We start from the raw sequence: 24,093 nt of genomic DNA on the forward strand, positions 1-24,093 counted from the left end.
GGATAGGTGGCACAGATGGGCGGCACAGGTGGGCACTGATAGGCGGCACAGTTGGGCACTGATAGGCGGCACAGGTGGGCACTCATAGGCGGCACAGGTGGGCACTCATAGGCGGCACAGGTGGGCACAGGTGGGCACTCATAGGCAGCATTGGTGTTATACTGTACTAATGGATGTCAATCAGTGCCAAACAATAATGCATGCCAATCAGTGATGCCCATTGTGGGCACTGATTGGCATCCATTATGGGCACTGATTGGCATCCATTGTGCTGACTGGCATCCCTGGTGGTCTAGGGAGGATTACCTTTTGCTGGGCATCCCTGGTGGTCTGGTGGCATCCCTGGTGGTCCAGTGTGGGCATCCTTGGGGGGGCTGTGCTGATAATCGATCAGCACAGACCCCCCCTGTCAGAGGAGCATTCGATCGTCTCTCTCTACTAGTGTCTGACAGACGCGAGTGAGGAAAAGCCGATCACCGGCTCTTCCTATTTACACTGTGATCAGCCGTGATTGGACACGGCTGATCATGTGGTAAAGAGTCTCCGTCGGAGACTCTTTACCGAGATCGTAGTTGCCGGGTGTCAGACTGACACCCCGCAACAACGATCGCCGGGGGCGCGCAGCGGCTCATAATCCTGATCACGTCATATGACGTCCGATCAGGATTATGAAACCACTTTGCCACCGTCAATTGCCTATAGGGCGGGTGGCAAGTGGTTAATGCCCAATAAAAACAAATTGTGTAGAATAATACTTGGCTGTGTGTTTTACTTCAAATGACAGTTTGGGACAGTGGCGGCCCGCCCATAGGGGGCGCCCGGGCGCCGCCCCCCCTCCCCCTAGGTGTAAAAAAAAAAAAAAGTTAAAAAAAAAAAGTTAAAAAAAAAACGGGCCCTTTAAGACATAAAAAAAAAAAAAAAAATGTCATTTAACAATTTAACATAGTGTACTGTGGCGCCAGTCACAGTGCACTATGAGAAGTGCCACGTCGATGCAATCACAAGATTGCATCCATGGCGCTTCATTTGCGGGTTAAAAACCCGCCTTGCGGCACACTGTAGAACGCCGACTAGCTTCCGCCCGTAAAATCACTGTGATTCTACGGGCGGGAGCATTGTCATTCTTAGACAGGCAGGTCACTTCCGGCTTTCGGCTGCTTCACGAAACCCGGAAGTGACGTCGGCAGCTCCGTTCCTCAGCCCTAGCGGAGCTGCAAGACAGTGAGGCAGGTGAGTCACCGCATAAAGGCTTTCTAGTTTCTACTTTGTTGAGAATGTTCATGCATTTAGCTGAATGAATGGAAAAAAAGCTTTCACAGAGCCAGAAAGGTTTTCTATACTTTGAGGCAACTTGGAGACGACTTGAACACGACTTTTAGACACGACCTGGGGCGACTTACAAGTCGCCCCAGGCCAGGCGACTTTTGCCGTGGCCAATCAGAGAATGAGCTCTAAAGGGGGAACTCCACGCCAAATTTCTGAAAAAAAATTTGGCGTGGGTTCCCCCTCCGAGAACATACCAGGCCCTTAGGTCTGGTATGGATTCCAAGGGAAACCCCCTACGCCAAAAAAACGGCGTGGGGGTCCCCCCCAGATCCACACCAGACCCTTATCCGAGCAGAAGACCGGGCCACCGCCTGTAAAAGAGCTATAAGAAGGCGCGGTGGCCCGGCAGAAGAACCGAAGAGGGGGACAAGACCCCCGAAGTCGGAAGAAGAGGCCGCGGTGACGAAGAAGAATGCCAGGCTCCTCCGCTAGTAAAAGAGCTACAAGAAGATAGCGGAGGAGTCCGGCGAGAAGACCCCTGAAGACGGAAGACCCCCGGAGCTGTGCAATAAATTATTTTATCTTGTGTGTTGTGTTTTTTTTTGTACTTTATTTTACAGGTGAATGGGTAGGGGTACATTGTACCCCATACTCATTCACATAGGGTGGGGGGCCGGTATCCGGGGGCCCCCTTATTAAAGGGGGCTCCCGGATTCCGATAAGCCCCCCGCCCGCAGACCCCGACAACCAACGGCCAGGGTTGTCGGGAAGAGGCCCTTGTCCTCATCAACATGGGGACAAGGTGCTTTGGGGTGGGGGGGCCGCACGCCCCCCCTCCCCCAAGGCACCCCCCCATGTTGAGGGCACGCGGCTTGGTACGGCTCAGGAGGGGGGCACCCGCTCGTCCCCACACCCTTTCCTGGCCGGCCGGGTAGCGTGCTCGGATAATGGTCTGGTGTGGATCTGGGGGGGACCCCCATGCCGTTTTTTCGGCGTAGGGGGTTCCCCTTGGAATCCATACCAGACCTAAGGGCCTGGTATGCTCTCGGAGGGGGGAACCCACGCCAATTTTTTTTTCAGATTACATAAGGGGCGTGGTTTATGAGAAGTGGGAGGGGCCAAAATGATGGGCGGGGTCATGATGGGTGGGGTCTGGCGCCCCCCCATCCAAAAACGTCACCAGCCGCCACTGGAGTAGGCAGTTACATTTAAAAAAAAAATACCATGTAAAATTGACAAGGGACACCAACATAGTTGTAGCTTTAAACTTAAAAATTATGGGATACTGGTGTTGTGGTAACTTGCCCCAAAAATAAACAAAAATAAAGCATAATAATATTATTCTTGATATCGCTAGAAAAAAAAAAGCCTTTGAAAATTCGTTTGCAATAACTCCATCAGTATCACCAGCAAAGCAGCTTCATTATTATCTCATTAAAGAAGAAGAGAATTGTGTGCTGCATTTCCAGATTTCATAATTTGCCACGTCACGAATAGGGATGAGCCGAACACCCACCCCCCCCCCGGTTCGGTTCGCACCAGAACATGCGAACAGGCAAAAAATTTGTTCGAACACGTGAACACCATTAGGCCGCGTACACACGCGGGGACTGTTCGCCCAACTTTGTCCGTCAAACAGTTTTGGCAAACAGTCCGCTCAAACTTAGCATGGACGGACATGGCCACACACGACGGACGAACAGTTTGCTGAAACCGTGCGCGATGACGTGAACGGCACGTACGACGGGACGAAAAATACGACGTCCTATACACTGCATTATAACTTTCGGCGTGTAAATCCTTTCTGAGCATGCGCGGAACTTAGTTTGACGAACAAGCCTACACACGAGCGGACTGTTCGCTGAAACAAGGAAATTCAGAAAAACCTTGTTCGTCAAACTGTCCGCTGAAACTGTCCACTGAAAGCCCACACACGAGCGGACTGTCCGCCCAAACACTGTTCAGCGGACAAAGTTGGGCGAACAGTCCGCCCGTGTGTACGCGGCCTTACAGTCTATGGGACACGAACATGAATAATCAAAAGTGCTAATTTTAAAGGCTAATATGCAGGTTACTGTCCTAGAAAGTGTTTGGGGGCCTGGGTCCTGCCCCAGGGGACACGTATCAATGCAAAAAAATGAGTTTTTAAAATGGCAGTTTTTTCAGGAGCAGTGATTTTATTAATGCTTAAAGTGAAACAATAAAAGTGTAATATTCCTTTAAATTTCATACCTGGGGGGTGTCTATAGTATGCCTGTAAAGGGGAGCATGTTTTCCGTGGTTGCATGCTCGGGTAAGGGTCTGGTATGGATTTTTAGGGGGACCCCACGCCATTTTTTTTTTTTTTTTACATTTTGGTGCGGGGTTCCCCTTAATATCATACCAGACATGAAGGGCCTGGTATGGAATTTAAGGGGACCCACACGCATTTTTTTTTTTTTTTCAGGGTTCCCATGTGGGCAAATCCCCATGCCGTTTTTATCAATGAACTTTTATGTGTTTTGCGGTCCGACAATTCATTATATTTTTTGCCCCTTTAGAAATGTAATTTTGCTGTCAGACAGTTCTAAGCACGGGAAACATGCGCCACTTCACAGGCATACTATAGACACCCCCCAGGTATGAAATTTATAGGAATATTTCACTTGTATTGTTTCACTTTAATCATTATTAAAATCACTGCTCCCGAAAAAAACTGCAATTTTTAAAACTTTTTTTTGCATTGATCCATGTCCCCTGGGGCAGGACCCAGGTCCCCAAACACTTTTTATGGCAATAACTTGCATATACGCCTTTAAAATTAGCACTTTTGATTTCTCCCATAGACTTGTACAGGGTGTTCCGCTGCTTTCAAATTTGCTGTGAACACCCCAAATTGTTCGCTGTTCAGCGAACAGGTGAACACCTGATGTTTGAGTCAAACTTACGTTTGACTCGAACATGAGGCTCATTCCTATCAGCAAACAGCCTGGGGTGTCTACTTTCTAAAGTGGGGTCCTTTGGGGGGGAGGGGGTGTTGTGCTATCTGGGCATTTCATGGCCTCTAAAACTGTGATAGGCAGTGAGGAATGAAATCAGAAATGTACGCCCTTAGAAAGCCCGAAGGCGGTGATTTTCGGGGGCCTGTCCTGGCGGTGGTTTTTGGGGTCTTGTATGCAGTTAGACTGCCAAAAAGTATCACAGATGTGGTATCCTAATATGCAGGAGAAGCAGAAGAATGTATTTTGGGGTGTAATTCCACATATAACCATGCCGTGCTTGAACAATGTATCATTTAGTGACAACTTTATGTAAAAAAAAAAAGAAAAAGAAAAATTTGAATATTCTCGAAACTTGTGGCAAAATATAAAATATTCCACGGACTCAACATGTGTCTCAGCAAATAGCTTCAAGTGTCTTCTTTCCAAAGTTGGATCATTTGGGGGGGGGGGGGGGGTGTTGTGCTATCTTGACATTTCATGGCCTCCAAAACTGTGATAGGTAGTGAGGAAAGGAAATCACCATTTTAAGCCCTTAGAAAGCCTGAAGGTGGTGATTGGTTTTTGAGGCCCTGTACGTGGCTAGGCTCCAAAAAAGTCATACACATGTGGCATCCCCGTACTCAGGAGAAGCAGCAGAATGTATTTTGGGGTGTCATTTCACATATGCCCATGCCATGTTTCAGCAATAGATCATTTAGTGACAACTTTGTGCAAAAAAAAAAAAGTTGTAATTTTCAAGCAACTTGTAGCAAAATATACAATATTTCATGGACTCAACATGCCTCTCACCAAATAGCTTGGGGTGTCTACTTTCCAAAATGGGGTCATTTAGGAGGGTTTTGTGCTATCTTGGTATTTGATGGCCTTCGAAACTGTGATAGTACCTATCACAGTTTCGAAGGCCATCAAATACCAAGATAGCACAAAAGTAGTGAGGAGTGAAATCAAAAATTGACACGCCTTAGAAATCCTGAAGGTGGTGCTTGGTTTTTGGAATCCTGTACGTGGCTAGACTCCCAAAAAGTCCCACACATGTGATATCCCCATACTCAGGAGAAGCAGCAGAATGGATTTTGGGGTGTAATTCCACATATAACCATGTCACATGTGAGCAATATATCATTTAGTGACAACTTTGTGTAATTTATTTTATTTTTTTTAATTTTTCAATCACTTGTGACAAAAAAATTAAATATTCAATGGTCTCAACATACCTCTCAGCAATTTCCTTGGGGAGTCTACAGTACTTTCCAAAATGGGGTAATTTGGGGTGGGGGGTTGTACTGCCCTTCCATTTTAGCACCTCAAGAAATGAGATAGGCAGTCATAAACTGAAAGCTGCGTAAATTTCAGAAAATGTACCCTAGTTTGTAGACGCTATAACTTTTGCGAAAACTATTAAATATATGCTTATTGACATTTTTTTTTACCAAAGACATGTGGCTGAATACATTTTGGCCTAAATGTATGACTAAAATTGAGTTTATTTGATTTTTTTATAACAAAAATTAGAAAATATAAAAAATTTTTCAGATATTTTGTCTTTTGCCATTTATATCGCAAAAAGTAAAAATCACAGAGGCAATCAAATACCATCAAAAGAAAGCTCTATTTGAGGGAAAAAAGGATGCAAATTTTGTTTTGGTACAACATTGCATGACCGCGCAATTACCAATTACAGCGACGCCATGCCAAATTGTAAAAAGTCCTCTTGTCATTGAGCAGCCAAATCCTCCGGGGCTGAAGTGGTTAAGGCCTACATTCATACATAAAGTCTTTAACCACTTCCTGCCCACGGCCGTCATATGACATCCCGGACTTTCAGACCCCAGATCTCTCCATAAAGAGGACCTGTCACATAGATTCCTATTACAAGGGATGTTTACATTCCTTGTAATAGGAATAAAAGTGATCAAAAAAAAAAAGTTGTAAAAATAAAAAAAATTAAGTAAAATTAAAAATAAAATAAAAAAATGTGTTTTTTAAAATGCCCCTGTCCCCAGTAGCTTGCGCTCAGAAGCGAATGCACGCGTTAGTCCCACCCACATATGTAAACGCCATTCAAACTACACATGTGAGGTATCGCCACATGCGTTAGAGCGCAAGCAACAATTATAGCTCTAGACCTCCTCTGTAAGTCTCAATATGTAACCTGTAAAAAAAATTAAAGCGTCGCCTATGGAGATTTTTAAGTACTGAAGTTTGGCGTCATTCCATGCGTGTGCACAATTTTAAAGCGTGACATGTTAGCTATCTATTTACTCGACGTAACATCATCTTTTACATTATACAAAAAAATTGGGCTAACTTTACTGTTTTGTTATTTTTTAAATCATGAAACTTTTTTTTTTCCCAAAAAAATGCGTTTGAAAAATTGTTGCGCAAATACTGTGCGAGATAAAAAGTTGCAAGGACCGCCATTTTATTCCCTAGGGTGTCTGCAAAAAATATATATATAATGTTTGGGGGTTCTGAGTAATTTTCTAGCAAACAAATTATGATTTTTACATAAAAATTGGAAGATGGCCTCACAGAATAATAAATCAAAACTATAACCTTACAATATGCACCCTCATCCCAATTGTATACAGACTAAGTGTTTGAGACCTCTGGTCTCCAGGCAGAGGTGTCCAGAAAATGTGAGCAAGGGGACTATTACGGTGAATATTAGATGAACAAATCACATAGGAGAAAAAAAAAAACAATTATATAAAAGAGATATAGTACAATTTATTTCAATATAAAAACATTACAAAATCCAACATATCAAGAATTCATGGGGAAGGTGAGGTATTTCGACTAGTTTCGCTTCTCAGACTTGGAGGTGGTGACATTTTTGGCACTAGAGGTGGTGCCCATTGATGCCAGGGGTGGCAAAAGAGACAAGGTCCTAAAAGAAGCACTTTGGATCGAAAAACTCAATGCTCTTGTGCCCCCTGGTCTCAATGAAACCGACTCCTTCAAGTCGTTTTTATAAGTCGATTGGTCCCACCCTCTGTCTTGATTAAACTTTCTTCTCTTTTTTTTTTTGTGTGTTTGTCTCTTTATTTCCATGCTAAATGAACACCCTGGTCCGGTATGTTCTGACACGTTGTTTATTGGACCGCCACTTCCTATTGAATATGGACTGTACTATTCATATTAGAATTATAACATATATATTGTTACTGCAGGGACATGTACTGGTCCCTGTTTTTGCATATTGTATATTTGTTTATCATATGGATATCTGTGCTTATAAAAAAATGTTTTCATTGTTCTTTGTTCACAGAGTCCTGCCCTCTCTAGCCCTCCCCCCGACTGGCCCGGACCTGTGGGTGTGTTCCTTCCCTGGCGATTGGTGGGACTCTGTTGGGGGTCGGGTCGGCGCCCCACAAAGTTTAATAGTCCCCTTGCTCACATGATTTTTTTACGTGTAGGAGAGGAGTGCCAGAATAGGCCCGGTATTGATGTGGTTAAAAGACTAATAATAGCACAATTTCTTGAGGGGGCCACCAGAGAAAATATATAAAAAAAATGATGAAAACAGTATAATGAAAAAGAAAATTTTTCCAGAGGACAAATAAAAAGTTGGTGGTCAAATCCCGACTGTAGCTGTATCGAACTGGCTCTGCTTCAAAGATGAAAATTATGAACACTTTGTCAAACCGTGGTGCTGAAGACGTCGTAGGTAAGTGGATATAATTCAAATTTGGGAACAGAATATACATCCCTTCAATATCGTTGACAGAAAATAGATGGGTTCGCCAAACTGTGGTCTGGAGGAGGTGACACAGGGGGATGGGGACACACGGTCCTCCGATGCTCAAGGATTGTTCTCACTACTCAACGCCAGTCAACTCCCTCACACTGATGAATTAAGTGGTGCTTGGTGTGCAGACAGATATCTTCCTTTGAATTATATCCACTTACCTCATGAAATCTTCAGCACCACGGTTTGACAAAGTGTTCATAATTTTCATCTTCGAAGCAGAGTCAGTTTGATACAGCTACAGCGGGATTTTTATATATTTTCTCTGGTGGCTACCTCAAGAAATGTTGTTATTATAAGTCTTTAGAAGACTTCATGTATGCATCTAAGCCTTAATATTATATTTTGGATGGGTGGAGATGGGGCAGCAGGTTGTTTTTCACCATATATGTTTATCTGTTGTCTGTGGAATAATTTTTAAGCTATATGGAATAAAAATTTGATTATATTTCAACAATTGGGAGCTGAGTTATATATTTAGAGATATATATCTCTAAACATAAGCGGTATGTTTCATGCGATAGTCATAATTGACAATTTAATGAGTATGGTGACCGGTAGAGCCCACATCCATTGTGCGTTGGCTTTCTTTTGCATTCAATTGATTGTGGAGAGTTCCCTCACCAAAGGTTTCTCATATTTTTAGGATCTAGCAGGGTAAGCCCTTGTACACACGGTCGGAGAATCCGTCGGAATGTGTCCTATCGGACCGTGACGTCGGATAATCCGACTGTGTGTGGTATGCATCCGACTGATTCCGCCGGAATATCCGTCGGACCCAATTTTCCAACATGTTGGAAATATTTCCCGACCAACTGGGCCGATCGGACATACTCCGATCATGTGTAGAGAATTTTGATCGGACCAAGTGCAACGCATGCTCAGATCAAATTCCTACATCAAAGCTATTGGCTACTAGCCTGAATGTAGTCCCATCGTAACGAAATTACGTCATCACGTTCTGAAAGATCGGATTTTTCGACAACTTTGTCCGACCGTGTGTATGCAACAGTTTCGGACAAGATCCGACGGACAAAATCCGACGGATTTGGTTGTGGAAATCTCCGACCGTGTGTACAGGGGCTTACTCTTTGGTGCTGTGTATAGAAAATTTTGTAAATAAGTCTCCTTCACTGATGTGCACTGATAGCCCTTGTACACACGGTCGGACATTCCGATGGAAAATGTCCGATCGGACCGTGTTGTCGGATAATCCGTCCGTGTGTGGGCTTCATCGGACTGTTTCCGTTGGAATATCCGACAGGCAAAGTTTTAGAGCTGGGCTATAAAAAAAAATTCCGACAACATGATCCGATTGGTTTGTAGAGAATTCCGATTGGACAAAGTGCCACGCATGCTCAGATTAAATTCCTAGACCAAAGCTATTGGCTACTAGCCTGAACGTAGTCCCGTCATAAAGAAATAACGTCATCACGTTACGAACGATCCGATTTTCCGACAACTTTGTCCGACCGTGTGTATGCAACACCAGTTTCAGACAAAATCCGACGGATTTTGCTGTTGGAATGTCCGACCGTGTGCACAAGGGCATAGACTGCACTGATGAGACGGCACTGAAGGGCACTGATGAGATGGCAGTGAAGGGCACTGATAGGTGGCACTGATGATGGGCACTGATAGGTGGCACGGATAGGCAGCACTGATGGGCACTGATGGGAGGCACTGATGAGCAGGCACTGATGGGCACTGACTGGCATAACTCCTGGGCACTGTTGAGGTTGCACTGATAATAAGGGCACTGGTTATCTGTACAGATCTCCCCTGTGAGGAAATCACGTGGGTAAAGAGCCGCGTCATTGGCTTTTTAAAAACATCTTTTACAATGGTGCTGGGTGAACATACTTAACTAGCCCCCCCAGGATATATGAGCATTATGTGTAAGCAAACACACACCCCCAAAAAATAAATAAATCTAGCACTAATCTGCACTAATGCTCCTCCCAGTATAAATCTGCCCTCCTGTTGAATTACCCCCTCTATCCTCTAGCTCTTCAAATCCTCTGAGCCCAAATCTCCCCAAAAATCACCGGTTCTAGCACAAATCCCATAACTTATAAATTTCCCCCTTCAGCAAAAATTCTCCTAGCACTCCCCCCAACCCCCCTCCTAGCACAAATCCCCCCCCCCCCAAAAAAAATTCCCCTCCTAGCACAAATATCCCCCAATCATCTCTACTAGCACAAATCCCCTCCAACACCAAAAATGTCCCCCCCTAGCACAAATTCCAACTCTCTCTACCACATCATCTCATCTAACACAACCCCCTCCCCCTTTTTTTATCACCCTCTTAGCACAAACACTCACCCCGCATTCCCTATGCCAACACAGATCCCTCAAATCACTACTACTAGACCCCCCAAAAACTACCCACCCTAGAACCAATCTGCTCCCCTCAATCTCCTTTTGGCACCCATCCACCTCACACACCCACACCTCACATGATGCCACAGTGCCCAGGGCAGCCGCCCCTCCTGCCCACCACTAGTCCCAGCCCTACCCAATCCCTAGTAGGCCTCCACACACTTTACCATTAGAACCGTGGGATTGCGGGACTACAAGCAACTCTGCCATGCGTCCTAACAAGAACATTAAAGAATCCATTTTAATAATGCTCTTTCTCTTTTCCCAGAACTGCCGTTTTTCTCTCCTTTTAATTTTGCTGCTCCGAGTTTCTAAACTTTAAAGAAATAATCGCTTGTGTGACATTCAAACTTTCCACCAGCTGGCAGTAAAAGAAGAAGCCATAGCAAGATGCTGATGTAACTTCATTAGCAAGGTAATTCTGGACTCATTCCAAGCTACTGTTCTGGAATATGCTTGTTTTATTTAAAACCCATTGCCTCAAATTTTGTTATGTCGATCAATGGTAGTTCTAGAGATGGCAGCAATTTCCTGGCCTGTCTGTATTCCTTTTTTGTAATAGATTTTTTTGGGTGATATCCTAAAGTTTGGCATGTTTCCTTTTCAGTTTTCCAACTGTTTCCAAGTTGTAGCACACCCCTGCCAAGTGCCCTGAAACTGATATATGAAGCCACAGAAAAAATAAAAACCTACACAATGGTTAAAGCTGAACTTTAGTAGATATACAGAAAAAAACACAATCTAGCACAGCTCTGTAATAATTAATAAATAATTGTATGTATTATTTTAATGTAGGCAGTGTAAGTACCTGAATGTGACATGGCAGGGATGCCGATAGGGTGGTATCCCTGGTCCTCTTTTCGAGGACCCAGACACAGGGGGACCCAGACAGCAAGGGGAATTGGGGAGTGGGGGGACAATTGCAGAATGATGCCCTGAGTGGCTCTCTGCAGCAACTGAAAGCCAGTCTCTCTCTCTCTCTCTCCCGCCGGCTTTTAGCTGCTGTAGCAGGAGACACTGGACATGGTTCTATAACTGCCCCCTCGGCATTGATCCCGCTCCCTGTTCTGCCCACATCTTATTCCCTCCTGTGTGCCCAGGCCCCCCTTCTACATTACAGAATGGTGCCCTCTGCAGCTCTCTGCAGCAGCTGAAAGACAGTCTCTCTCCCTCCCACTGGCTTTTAGCTGCTGCAGGGTGAGACAAGGGGCATTGTTCTATAACTGCCCCCTCCACATTGACCCCCTCCCTGTTCTGCCCATATGATATTTCCCCCATGTGCTTCTCTGTGTGCCCAGGCCCCCCTCCTGAATTACAGAATGATGCCCTGTGCTGCTCTCTGCAGCAGCTGAAAGACGGTCTCTCTCCCCCATCATATTTTAGCTTCTGCAGGGAGAGACACTGGACATGGTTCTATAACTGCCCTACTCCACATTGATCCCCCCTCCCTATTCAGCCCACATCTTATTCCCTCCTGTGCGCCCCCTGTGTACCCAGGCCCCACTCTTGCACTACAGAATGATGCCCTGTGCAGCTCTCTAGAGCAGCTGAAATTCAGTCTCTCTCCCTCCCACCGGAATGTTTCTGCTGCAGGGAGAGTCACAGGACATCGTTCTGTAACTGCTCTCTTCCACATTGATGCCCCTCCCTCTTCTGCCAACATCGTATTCCCTCCTGTGTACCCCTCTGTGTGCCCAGGCGCCCTGCATTACAAAATAATGCCCTGTGCAGCTCTCTGCAGCAGCTGAAAGTCAGTCTCTCTCCCTCCCACCAGATTTTAGCTGCTGCAGGGAGAGTCACAGGACATCGTTTTGTAACTGCTCTCTTCTGCATTTATCCCCCTCCCTCTTCTACCAACAACTTATTTTCCCTCTGTGCCCCCCTATGTGCCCAGGTCCCCCTCCTGCATTACAGAATGATGCCCTGTGCTGCTCTCTGGAGCAGCTGAAAGATGGTCTCTCCCCCCACCGAATTTTAGCTGCTGCAGGAGAGTCACAAGGCATTGTTCTGTAACTGCCCCGCTCCTCATTGATCCCCCTTCCTGTTCTGACCACATCATATTCCCTCCTGTGTACCCCACTGTGTGCCCAGGCCCCCCTCCTGCATTACAGAATGATACCCTGTGTGGCTCTCTGCAGAAGCTGAACACCAGACTTTCTCCCTCCTACCGGCTTTTAGTTGCTGCAGGGAGAGATACAGATCATTGTTCTGTAGCTGTCCCCTCCACACCAATCCCCGTACCTGTTCTTCCGACAACTTATTACCCTATGTGTGCCCCTCAGTGTCCCCAGGCCCCCCTCCTGCAGCTCCACCAGCTTATTTATCCCACTGGCTGTTACGGGTGCCCAGAGCGATGTGCCAGAATGGGGTTCAAGAATGCGTTATGTACAGAGTGCAAAGTTCAGGAATACGTTATGTACAGAGTGCGAAGTTCAGGAGTTCGTTATTTACAGTGTGTGAGGTTCAGGAATGCATTATGTACAGAGCGCGAAGTTCAGGAATGCATTATGTACAGAGTGCGAAGTTCAGGAGTTTGTTATGTACAGAGTGTGAGGTTCAGGAATGTGTTATGTACAGAGTGCGAAGTTCAGGAGTTCGTTATGTACAGAGTGTGAGGTTCAGGAATGCGTTATGTACAGAGTTCTAAGTTCAGAAATGCATTATGTACAGAGTGCAAAGTTCAGGAGTTCATTATGTACAGAGTGTGAGGTTCAGGAATGCGTTATGTACAGAGTGGTAAGTTCAGGAGTTCGTTATGTACAGAATGCGAAGTTCAGGAGTTCGTTATGTACAGAGTGCGAAGATCAGGTGTTCGTTATTTACAGAGTGTGAGGTTTAGGAATGCATTATGTACAGAGTGTGAAGTTCAGGAGTTCGTTATGTACATAGTATGAGGTTCAGGAATACTTTATGTACAGAGTGCGAAGTTCAGGAGTTCGTTATTTACAGAGTGTGAGGTTCAGGAGTTCGTTATTTACAGAGTGTAAGGTTCAGGAGTTCGTTATGTACAGAGTGTGAGGTTCAGGAATGCGTTATGTACAGAGTGATAAGTTCAGGAATACGTTATGTACAGAGTGTGAAGTTCAGGAGTTTGTTATGAACAGAGTGTGAGGTTCAGGAATGCGTTATGTACAGAGTGCTAAGTTCAGGAATGCATTATGTACAGAGTGCTAATTTCAGGAATACATTATGTACAGAGTGCGAAGTTCAGGAATGCGTTATGTACAGAGTGCGAAGTTCAGGAGTTCGTTATGTACAGAGTGTGAGGTTCAGGAATGCATTATGTACAGAGTGTAAAGTTCAGGAGTTCGTTATGTACAGAGTGTGAGGTTCAAGAATGCTTTATGTACAAAGTGTGACGTTCAGGAATGCATTATGTACAGAGCGTGAAGTTTAGGAGTTAGTTATGTACAGAGTGTGAGGTTCAGGAATGCTTTATGTACAGAGTGCTAAGTTCAGGAATATGTTATGTACAGAGTGCAAAGTTCAGGAATGGGCTATATACTGACTGCAAGGTTCATTAATGCATTATATACAGACTGCGAGGTTCGGGAGTTCGTTATGTACAGAGTGCGAGGTTCATTAATGCGTTCTATACAGAGTGTGAGATTCAGGAGTGCGTTATGTACATACAGTCCCTTGTTACCCTATGCATACAGGAACTTCTAATTTCCCTGCAGGATATGCTGGGAGCTTTAGTTACCCTGTCATTATGGTCATGCTAACAGTTGTAGTGCCTAGTCACCCTGACCACCTTGGAAGTTGTAGTCCCCCTGTCACTCAGGCCATGCTGAAAGTTGTAGTCCCCCTGTCACTTAGGCCATGCTGAAAGTTGTAGTCCCCCTGTCACTCAGTAAATGCTGGCAGTTGAAGTCCCCTGTCACTAAGGCCATGCTGGCAGTTTTAGCCACTCACCTCTGCAGCTCTCTATTGATCTCCCCAGTCTTGGTGACTATGGGCTCACTCACAGCGTTCTCTACTGCCCACACCTGGAGTTCATGGCCTGCAGGGTGAGGATCTGGTTTGGCACCGCAGGGGGCTACCATACTACTCTTGGCCCTCCTGGGGGCCCCAGCATCCACCCTCCTCAGTCCTCTGCAGAGCACCAATCTCACCCGACCCCTCATGTCACTGGAATACCGCAGCTCTATGGTGGGCAGATTCAGGAGGAGGGGCCGGGTGCTGCTCAGTGGTGGGCGGAGTCAGGAGGAGGGGCAGGGTGCCGCTTTCTATTGGCCTAAATCAGGAGGAGAGGCCAGGTGCCGCTCTGTGGTGGGTGGAATCAGGAGAAGGGGCAGGGTACCGGTCTCTGGTGGCTGGAGTCTGGTGGAGGAGCAGGGTGGTGCTGGTGTGGTAGGCGGTGTCAGGGAGGAGCAGGGTGGCGCTCTATTTGTGGGGCAGATTCAGGAGGCTGAAAGCGAATATCAGCCCACCCATCCCCGACATCAGAGACTGAATCTGACAGCCGCGCTTTCCCTCATTGCAGCCTTACCCCTGCCGGCTCACTCACCAATCCCTGGGTTGCCCACCAATCGCTGGATGTGCTAGATCTTACAGCATACTGCTGCAGGTCCTGCTCTGCATGGAGTAAAGCGGGACAAAGCCCCTGTACTTCGGGACCACGGAACAAAGGTGTCAGTGTGAGAAAATACTGCACAATCCAGGACTGTTGGGAGGTATGGTTGAACATCATGGGAAATGTATTTCCAAAACATCTGGGTGCCAAGGTTCGCCATCATTTTCCTAGGGTGTTCTAACGATCACTGCTCCCAATGACAGGGAGCGGTGATCTCTGTCATGTCGCAAGGCAGAACAGGGAAATTCCTTGTTTACATCTCCCCGTTCTGCCACTCCATGACATGCTTGCGGGACACCGGCAGACATAGAGTGCGTGAGACCCACGGACATGGTCACAGAGTGCGCGGTGGGCGTGCACGTGCCCACAATGCTGCAATTTAAAGGGGGGGTACACTGCATCGAACACATCACCCATGTGAATGAACCCCAAGACCTCATTTGCACACCAAACTTTATTTATTAACTTATTATAGTTTTATCCTTAAGCCCTTGTACACACGGTCGGAGATTCCGACAACCAAATCCATCGGATTTTGTCCGACGGATCTTGTCTGAAACTGTTGCATACACATGGTCGGACAAAGTTGTCGGAAAATCCGATCGTTCAGAACGTGATGACGTTTTTTCGTTACGATGGGACTACGTTCAGGCTAGTAGCCAATAGCTTTGATGTAGGAATTTGATCTGAGCATGCGTGGCACTTTGTCCAATCGGAATTCTCTACACATGATCGGAGTATGTCCAATCGGAGCATTTTGTCGGAAAATATTTCTGGCAAGTTGGAAAATTTGGTCCAACGGATATTCCGACAGAAACAGTCCGATGCAGACCACACACAGCCGGAATATCCAACAAAACGCTTCGATCGGACACATTCCGTCGGAATCTCCGATCGTGTGCACAAGGGCTGAGATTTAACAGGAATTTTACGTATGTTACTGTATGTTAGTGTCTGCTAATAATCATTTTAGTGTATTTCTAGTGGAAATATTGCTTTGATATATTTGTGGAGGGGGTCCTGTCAGGAAGGCTGTATTGGGCTCTGTGATTTAGTTTTGAACATGATGACGTAAACGGGGCAAAACAAGCAAGTTCAATAGCCAGTAGCCAATAGCTGCCCTTGCGCCATATTTGGTCCATCAGACCAGCACACAGACGAACGGTTTTCCCGATTTTTAGTCCGTCGGAATTGAGTCCGTTGGATAAATTTGAAACGTTCTATTTCTAGGTCTGTCAGATTTTTTTCTTTGAAAAACGAGCGGACTAGCCCACACTCGATCGGATTGTCTGGCAGACCGATCCCATTGGACCTAGTCTGACGGAAAGTCCGGTTGTGTATACGCGGCATTAATGTTTCAACATACCAAGACATTTTGGACAATTTCATGCTCCCAACTTTGTAGGAACAGTTTGGGGACTGACCCTTTTTGTTCCAACATGACTGCGCACCAGTGCACAAAGCAGGGTCCATAAAGACATGGATGAGCAAGTTTAGGGTGGATGAACTGGACTGGCCTGCACAGAGTCCTGACCTCATCCCAATAGAACACCTTTAGGATGCATTAAAGCAGAGACTGCAAGCCAGGCCTTCTTATTCACATCAGTGCCTGACCTCACAAACGTGTTTCTGGAAGAATAGTTAAATCTTCCCATAGACACACTCCTACACCTTGTGGGCGGCCTTCCTAGAAGAGTTGAAGCTGTTATGTCTGCAACGGGTGGTCCAACTCAGTATTAAACCCTATGGACTAAGACTGGGATGTCATTAAATTTGATGTGCATGTAAAGGCAGGTGTCTCAATACTTTTGACAATATAGTGTATATAGACCAGCCTTTTTTCAACCAGGTTGCCCAGGCATTCTAGGGTGCCTTCATGTTTCTTCAAGGGGGCCTTGGTAAAATGCCAGAAAATGGTATACAAGCCTGTCCTCTAGTTACACAAAGCCACAGGGTTTCATTGTGCACCATTACAACCTTCGAGCCTTTGGTGTGATACCAATCAATTATGTCATAGGAGGGACATTGGGTGCCTGGGTCAGTGGAAAAGCAATCTGGTTGGTTGATGTTGCCCCATGTGACTCTAGCAGCCATGTTGGGTTAGGCAGAGCCTATTTAAGGCCCTGGCTCCCAGGTTAGGCACCCATTTTAAAATTGGTAGAGTAGGAACAGGAACCCACCCCGCCGGGAGTGTACTACCATTAGGGAAAGGTTCCTGATGAGAAGGGAAAGTATAGGGTTGCATCTTATCTAGACACTTTCCCAATTGGGTATGAGACAGCCAGGCTGCATGCCGCCCCTCTCAACAGATGCTGGGATCTGCTCTTTTCACGTTGCTGGAAACTGTGAGTCTTCCCACCAGGTTAGTTTGGAATTATTGCTACATTACTTCAATACAAGTTTTGCATTGCCTCTGACTGTGTGAGTTATTGCCACCTCACACCCACCTACAACTCTGCACAGCATCAATGTTTGCCCCTTCCCTTCCCCCCTCCATCAGCAATAGGGTGACATGTAAAGGTAACCCCTATGTATATTGTCCTATATTTTTACCTAATACCCATATATTTTTCCCCCTATTGTAGCCCCTTATTATTGCTACTACAAATAGTCTGACACCAAAGGTTGGGATAAAACTGACAGTTTACGACCTCTTTATTAAAATAAAATAATTAACAGTATAAACCAAAAACGAAGGATAAACTTTTGGTTGCCGATCCTTGGAGGCACTACGTATCCAACTCTTTACCTTATATCTGCTTAATCATTTATGGTCCCTGACACTTTTCATCCGAATCTGGGATGAACCACCTTCAGCAGATAACCATAAACTCCCAGTTAACCACGTAACTGGCATTCACCGGGGACCCAAATCTCAGATGTGCCCCAAACCTTGAATTCCATCATTTTACTTCCAAATGCCTCCAAAGACCCAACAGCCTTCCTAAGAGAAAATAAAACACAAAAGGAAAACAAAAACACAAAACAAAAATCAGCATTATCAATTCCCCATGCAACCAATCTCAAATAATTAGGGCGGATGGGCGGGCGGGCGAGAGCTTTTCCCTTCCTTGTGTGCGGACCGGATATCTGCACCTCTGCTTTATCAGGCTTTTCTGTAGATGAGCAAGGGAGAGAAACTGAGAGAAACACTGGAACCAGCGGCGTAACTAGAAATCACAGGGCCCCATAGCAAAATGTTGTATGGGCCTCCCCCCCTCAGTGCAGGACACCCCCAGCAGTACAGACCCCCCCTCAGTAGTACAGACACCCCCCCTTAGTACAGACCCCCCCACCCAAGTGCAGACCTTCCTCAGTGCAGACACCCCCCATTACAGACCCCCCTCAGTGCAGGACTCCCCCAGCAGTACGAATACCCCCCCAGTGCAGACCACCCCCTCAGTACAGACCCTCCCAGCATTGCAGACACCCCCCTCAGTGCAGGACCCCCCCATCAGTGCAGACTCCCCTCAGTAGTGCAGACCCCCCTCAGTAGTGCAGATACCCCCATTACAGACCCCCCCCAGCAGTATAGACACCTCCCAGTGCAGAAACCCCCCCTCAGTAGTGCAAACCCCCCCCCCAGTGCAGACACCCCCAGCATTGCAGACACCCCCCTCAGTAGTGCAGACCCCCCTTGAGTAGTGCAGACACCCCCCCTCAGTAGTGCAGACCCCCCTTGAGTAGTGCAGAAACGCCCCAGCATTACAGACCCCCCTCAGCATCGCAGACCCCCCTCAGTAGTGCAGACACCCCCCCATTACAGACCCCCCCTCAGTACAGACACCCACCTCAGTGCAGGACCCCCCCAGCAGTACAAAAACCCCCAGCATTGCAGACACCCCCCTCAGTGAAGACCCCCCCAGTAGTGCAGACCCCCCCCCCTCAGTAGTGCAGACCCCACCTTACATACCTCAGAACAGCGCTGATACACAGTGGTGTGTGTCCCTCGAGCGCAAGCTCCTCCTCTTCTGTTGATGTAAACAGAGAGGAGGGGAGGCGGTTCCGGTCTGCACTACTGAGGGACACAGCAAGCAGCTTTAGCGATGTAGCTGCTGTTACCCAAGCGTGTCACGCCTCTGGCAGGTGTCACCTGGTGCGGCCAGCACCCGCCTAGTAACGCCACTCACCAGACCCCAAATCGGCTGCGGCCCCATAGCGCCCGCGTGGGTCGCTATGGTGGTAGTTCCACCACTGACTGGAGCACTAGTCAGTACCACTGTGCGAAGGTGTATTTTCTCCGTAAGAATAAATCACTTCTAACGATGGGAGTCTTATATATGTGGATGCTGCTGCATTATCCAAAAACGATTAGTTTATCTTTTTTACATTATAGAATGGGTTGCCTCGAGATTGTGACCAATTTTAAAGAGTATTTGTGCTAAAAAAAAGTTGAGAAACACTGATATAGACAACGGGTATCAACTCAACCTAGCTAGATGTTCTGCTGATTTCGAACAATGTCCTCCTTTTATTGAATAATCATTACGCTCTGAAATATGCAAAGTTCAGCAAATGTGTGAATTATCAAATAAACTTATCAATGATTTCCCCTTTGACTTGTTATCCCGACAGCCAAAGTGTCAGCACAGCTCCTCTTCAGCCATGTGAAGAGACTGCATAATTGTGTCTCCTGGTCCTGGGCCATCTCCGAAGATTTTTCCTCATGTCATGTGAACAGTAATTGGTAATTAGGGGTTATATTCGAGGCAGTACATGTGTCAGAGGGTTTTTTTTTTTTCTTTATATATAGATACTTGTTCTTGGGAGCTTCTAAAATAGACATCAGCATTCTATAAAAGTCAAAGCTTTGACTTCATAAGTATTAAAGGGGTTGTAAAGGTTCGTTTTTTATTTTCTAAATAGGTTCCTTTAAGCTAATGCATTGTTGGTTCACTTATCTTTTCCTTCGATTTCCCTTCTAAATGTTTTTTTTTCTTTGTTTTCTTTGTCTGAATTTCTCACTTCCTGTTCCTCCTCAGTAAGCTGTTCAGTAATGCCCCGTACACACGAGCGGACTTTTCGACATCCAAACTCCGACGGACTGAGTCCGGCGGACTATCCGATCGTGTGTGGGCTGCAACGGACTTTAGCTAAGCTAAAGTCTGACGGACTTTAGAAATGAAGCATGCTTTAAATTTTCCCGACGGAACTCCGCCGGACCCGGTCCCCTTTGAAAAATCCGCTCGTGTGTGTGCTACTCCGACGGACTAAAACCGACGCTAGGGCAGCTATTGGCTACTGTCTAGGAACTTCCTACGTCGAATCCAGTCGTACGTCATCACGTTCGACTCCGTCGGAGTTTGGTGTGATGGTGTGTGGTCAAGTCCGTTCGGTCGAAAAGTCCGCCAGAACTCCGTCGGAACTCCGGCGGAACTCCGGCGGAACTCCTTTGGAGGTCTGTCAGACTTAATCCCTCTCGTGTGTACGGGGCATAAGCTGTTCTGGCTGACTAACCACCACTCAGATGATGGTGTGAAGTTTACTGAGGAGAAACAGGAAGTCAGATATTCAGACAAAGAAAAAAAACATTAAAGCCCCGTACACACGAGCGGACTTTTCAACATCCAAAGTCTGACGGAATGATTCCGGCAGACTATTCAATCGTGTGTGGGCTGCAACGGACTTTTGATTAGCAAAAGTCTGACAGACTTTAGAAAATGGAACATGCTTCAAATTTTTCCGACGGAACTCCGCCGGACCCAGTTCCTACCGAAAAATTCGCTCGTGTGTATGCTATTCCGACGGACTAAAACTGACGCTAGGGCAGCTATTGGCTACTGGCTATAAACTTCCTTATTCGAGTCCAGTGATTGTGATTGTGTGTGGCCAAGTCCGCTCATTCGGAAAGTCCGGCAGAACTCCGGCAGAACTCCTTCGGGAAGTCTGTCGGACATAAGTCTGGTCGTATGTATGCGGCATTAGAAGGGAAATCGAAGGAAAAGGTAAGTGAACCAACTATGCACTAGCTTAAAGGAACCTAGAAAATAAAAAAATAACCTTTACAACCCCTTTAATGTGTTGTTTTTCATTTATTTTATTTTTTTACAAAAATTCAACAAACCTGGGCTAACAGAGGATATCTAAATCCAAATTTTTTTTTTATATATTTTACCTTACCAGTGGCTGCATTCGTTTTATTTTTCCAGGCTAACATTTTCCGCAAGTACAAAAAAATACATGTTGATCCCGCTAAAAATCTTGTGTCCTTGTATCATCCAGTCAACAGGCTCAGGCTCAGAAGTAGCAGGAGTCACAGGTTCAGATCTTCAATGGTTTGCATCCTTCCTAGGAAATCGGTCACAGACAGTGAAACTAGGAGAATTCACCTCTGAAACCAAGGCAGTCTCCTGCGGAGTCCCCCAAGGATCGCCCTTGTCGCCAGTGCTCTTCAACATATACATCCGCCCACTCCTCAATATCATCAGATCATCAGACCTCTGCTTCCACTCATACGCTGACGACACACAACTTTATTTCGTATCACTGAACAAAAAGACCATCATCAGCAATTAGAAAATTGATAGAAAACTAGATGACCACTAACTCCCTCAAACTCAACGAATCAAAAACAGAGCTTCTCATCCTACGCACAAACCATAAGTCCCGAACCAAGATCTCCTGGACACCACCCACCATTTTTGGGCAGACCATCATCCCAAAGACCAAGGCAAAGAGTCTCGGGGTCATCTTTGACTCGCAAATGTCAATGGATGCCCAAATAGGAGCAGTAGTCAGTGGCTCTCGCCATCTGCTCCGCCTGCTACGCAGACTAATCCTGTTCATCCCACAGAAGGACAAAGCAGTGGTAGTTGGAACAGTCATTAATTCACGACTTCACTAACTCCCTTTACATAGGATTACCACAATATCAACTTGTGCGCTTACAACAAACACGGCGGCAAGGCTAATAACAGGGAAAAAACCCTGGGAATCAATCTCCCCTTCCCTGAGGAGCCTACACTGGCTAACCGTAAAGAATCGAATCACATTCAAGACCCTCTGCCTCACCCACAAATGCATGCATGGAGACACTCCTCAATACCTATTTGAGAAAATAAAACACTACACGCCCAACCGCAGTCTTCGATCCTCTAATCAAAACCTCCTCCTCGTTCCCAAATCTCAGGACAAATCAAAGGGGGGACGGAGATTCACTGTCCAAGGACCACGGCTATGGAACGCTGACGCTCTACCAACCAACATCCGGCTTGAAAGAAAACCTCCAGGTCTTCAGGAAAAAATGCAAGACCTTCCTCTTCTAGAAGCTGGGCAACAAAGCTCCGCACAGCGCCTTCATGCGATTCAGTTCGCTTTGTGCGCTATACAAATTATTAATTCGTTCATTCATTCAGTCAACCAATGTACAAAATAGAATAGTGCTTTTTACATATACTTATATAATGAATTACTTTTCTTTTTAATACCACACCATGATTGGTGCTCAGATAGATCCCAAAACCATAAAACTATATATAAATATATATATATATATATATATATATATATATATATATATAATAACGTCTCTCAAAAATTCTTGTGGTGTGCTTCTCTGAAATGATGAGGTTGGCCTCTCTTGTATCTCCAGCCCAGGTCCCGCTGAAGGTGGAACAGAGAATACCGAGGGACAGGAGGAACATGAGTGGTGGCAGGTGTTGATAGGAGACAGGAGATGAAGACCCTGGAAGGCTGGCAGGACAACAGGTCAGGAAGAGTAGCTGATCCAGTAGCTGATCCAGCCAAAGTTACAGGGGTACTTCGCACAGGCTGTGGATTCAAGGCTTGTCAGAGCTCCCAGCAGGCTTGAGACAGGAACTCGCTGTGGTGAGCAAAGCTGATGCAGATGACAGCTAGAAAGGCACTTGAATCTAAGAGCAGAGCCAGGAATAGCAGCATGGTCGCAGGGATAGCTAAGGTCAGCAGGAGGTGGGCAGCCAGGTACCGAAACATAAGACAAAGACATGGTCAAGAACAGAGTCGGGTCAGGAACTGGCAACAGAGCAGAGGCAGGATCCAAGTTCAGGTCAGAGGCAAGTTGAGTCAGCCACAGGGGAACAAGCAGGACACGGGGAACAGTTCAAAGACCGGTCAGCACTGGAGCATGAGCAGGAGCCCCTTTAAATAGTCCATCTGGCGCCAACATTCATCGAGTATGTGCCCGTGCTCATGTGCATTTCTATTAGCCGTTCTTCGTGCATGAACATTTCTAGTAGCTAAACATATGATAGTCATTCTCTGACATTCTCTATTTTCATCACCAATCCTGCTCCTGTACTGTGTCACCACCACTGGTTTTTCTCTCACTTGGACTCCATGAACTTGCTATGTAGGATCATATAAGGTTTGTGTCAACCTCTGTGAACATATATTAACTCAGTGACTCTCCCTGGTGGTAATCCCTCTTCTTCAGTACCGATTGTAAACCAATTTCTCCAGCAGGTAATTTGGGTACTTCATACCCCTGATCAAGTCACGTGACCCTGTGACAAAACACATAGTGGTGGGGCTTACTGGATGACATCACACCACTCAGGAAGAGCAGAGGATCAGTAAATGGCATAGGAGAACTGCAACTGAGTAAAAGGTGAATAATATTTATACATGCTGATTACCTTTGGTGCAGTTCAGCACCTACATAATGTGAATGTTACTCTGCATATTAGGGAGCGAGTAAATAAAAACTTAAAAGGATAAAGCGCTATGTAGTGTTTTTTCTTTTATGTTGATGAGCGGAGGAGAGAGCTGGAGAGTGCTTAAAAGGCACAGTACCCAAATTAAAATTAAAGGTGGAGAAATTGGTTTACAATCAGCACTCAGGAAGAGAGATTTCCACCAGGAAGAGCCACCAGCGAGGCTACAGAGGTAATATCTGTCCACTAAGGGGGGCATTGGACTAAGACTGAAGTCTTATAAGACTTGTATTACCCTACATAGCATGTAAGGTCATGGAGTCAAGGTTAGAGCACAACTGGTGGTGGATACACAGTAAAGGAGCATGATTGGTGATGAAAATAGAGAAGCACGACGCAAGAACTTTTTTAGAGACTTTATGTAAGGGAGGTAAGATATATTCGATTTTTTAGAAATAAGGAACGAGGGAAAAAAAACGATAAAAGAACCTTTGTTACATGAGC

This window comes from Lithobates pipiens, unplaced genomic scaffold (genome assembly GCF_037356315.1).
Source record: "Lithobates pipiens isolate NorthernLeopardFrog02 unplaced genomic scaffold, aLitPip1_a1.2 Scaffold_1, whole genome shotgun sequence".
Classification (NCBI taxonomy): domain Eukaryota; kingdom Metazoa; phylum Chordata; class Amphibia; order Anura; family Ranidae; genus Lithobates; species Lithobates pipiens.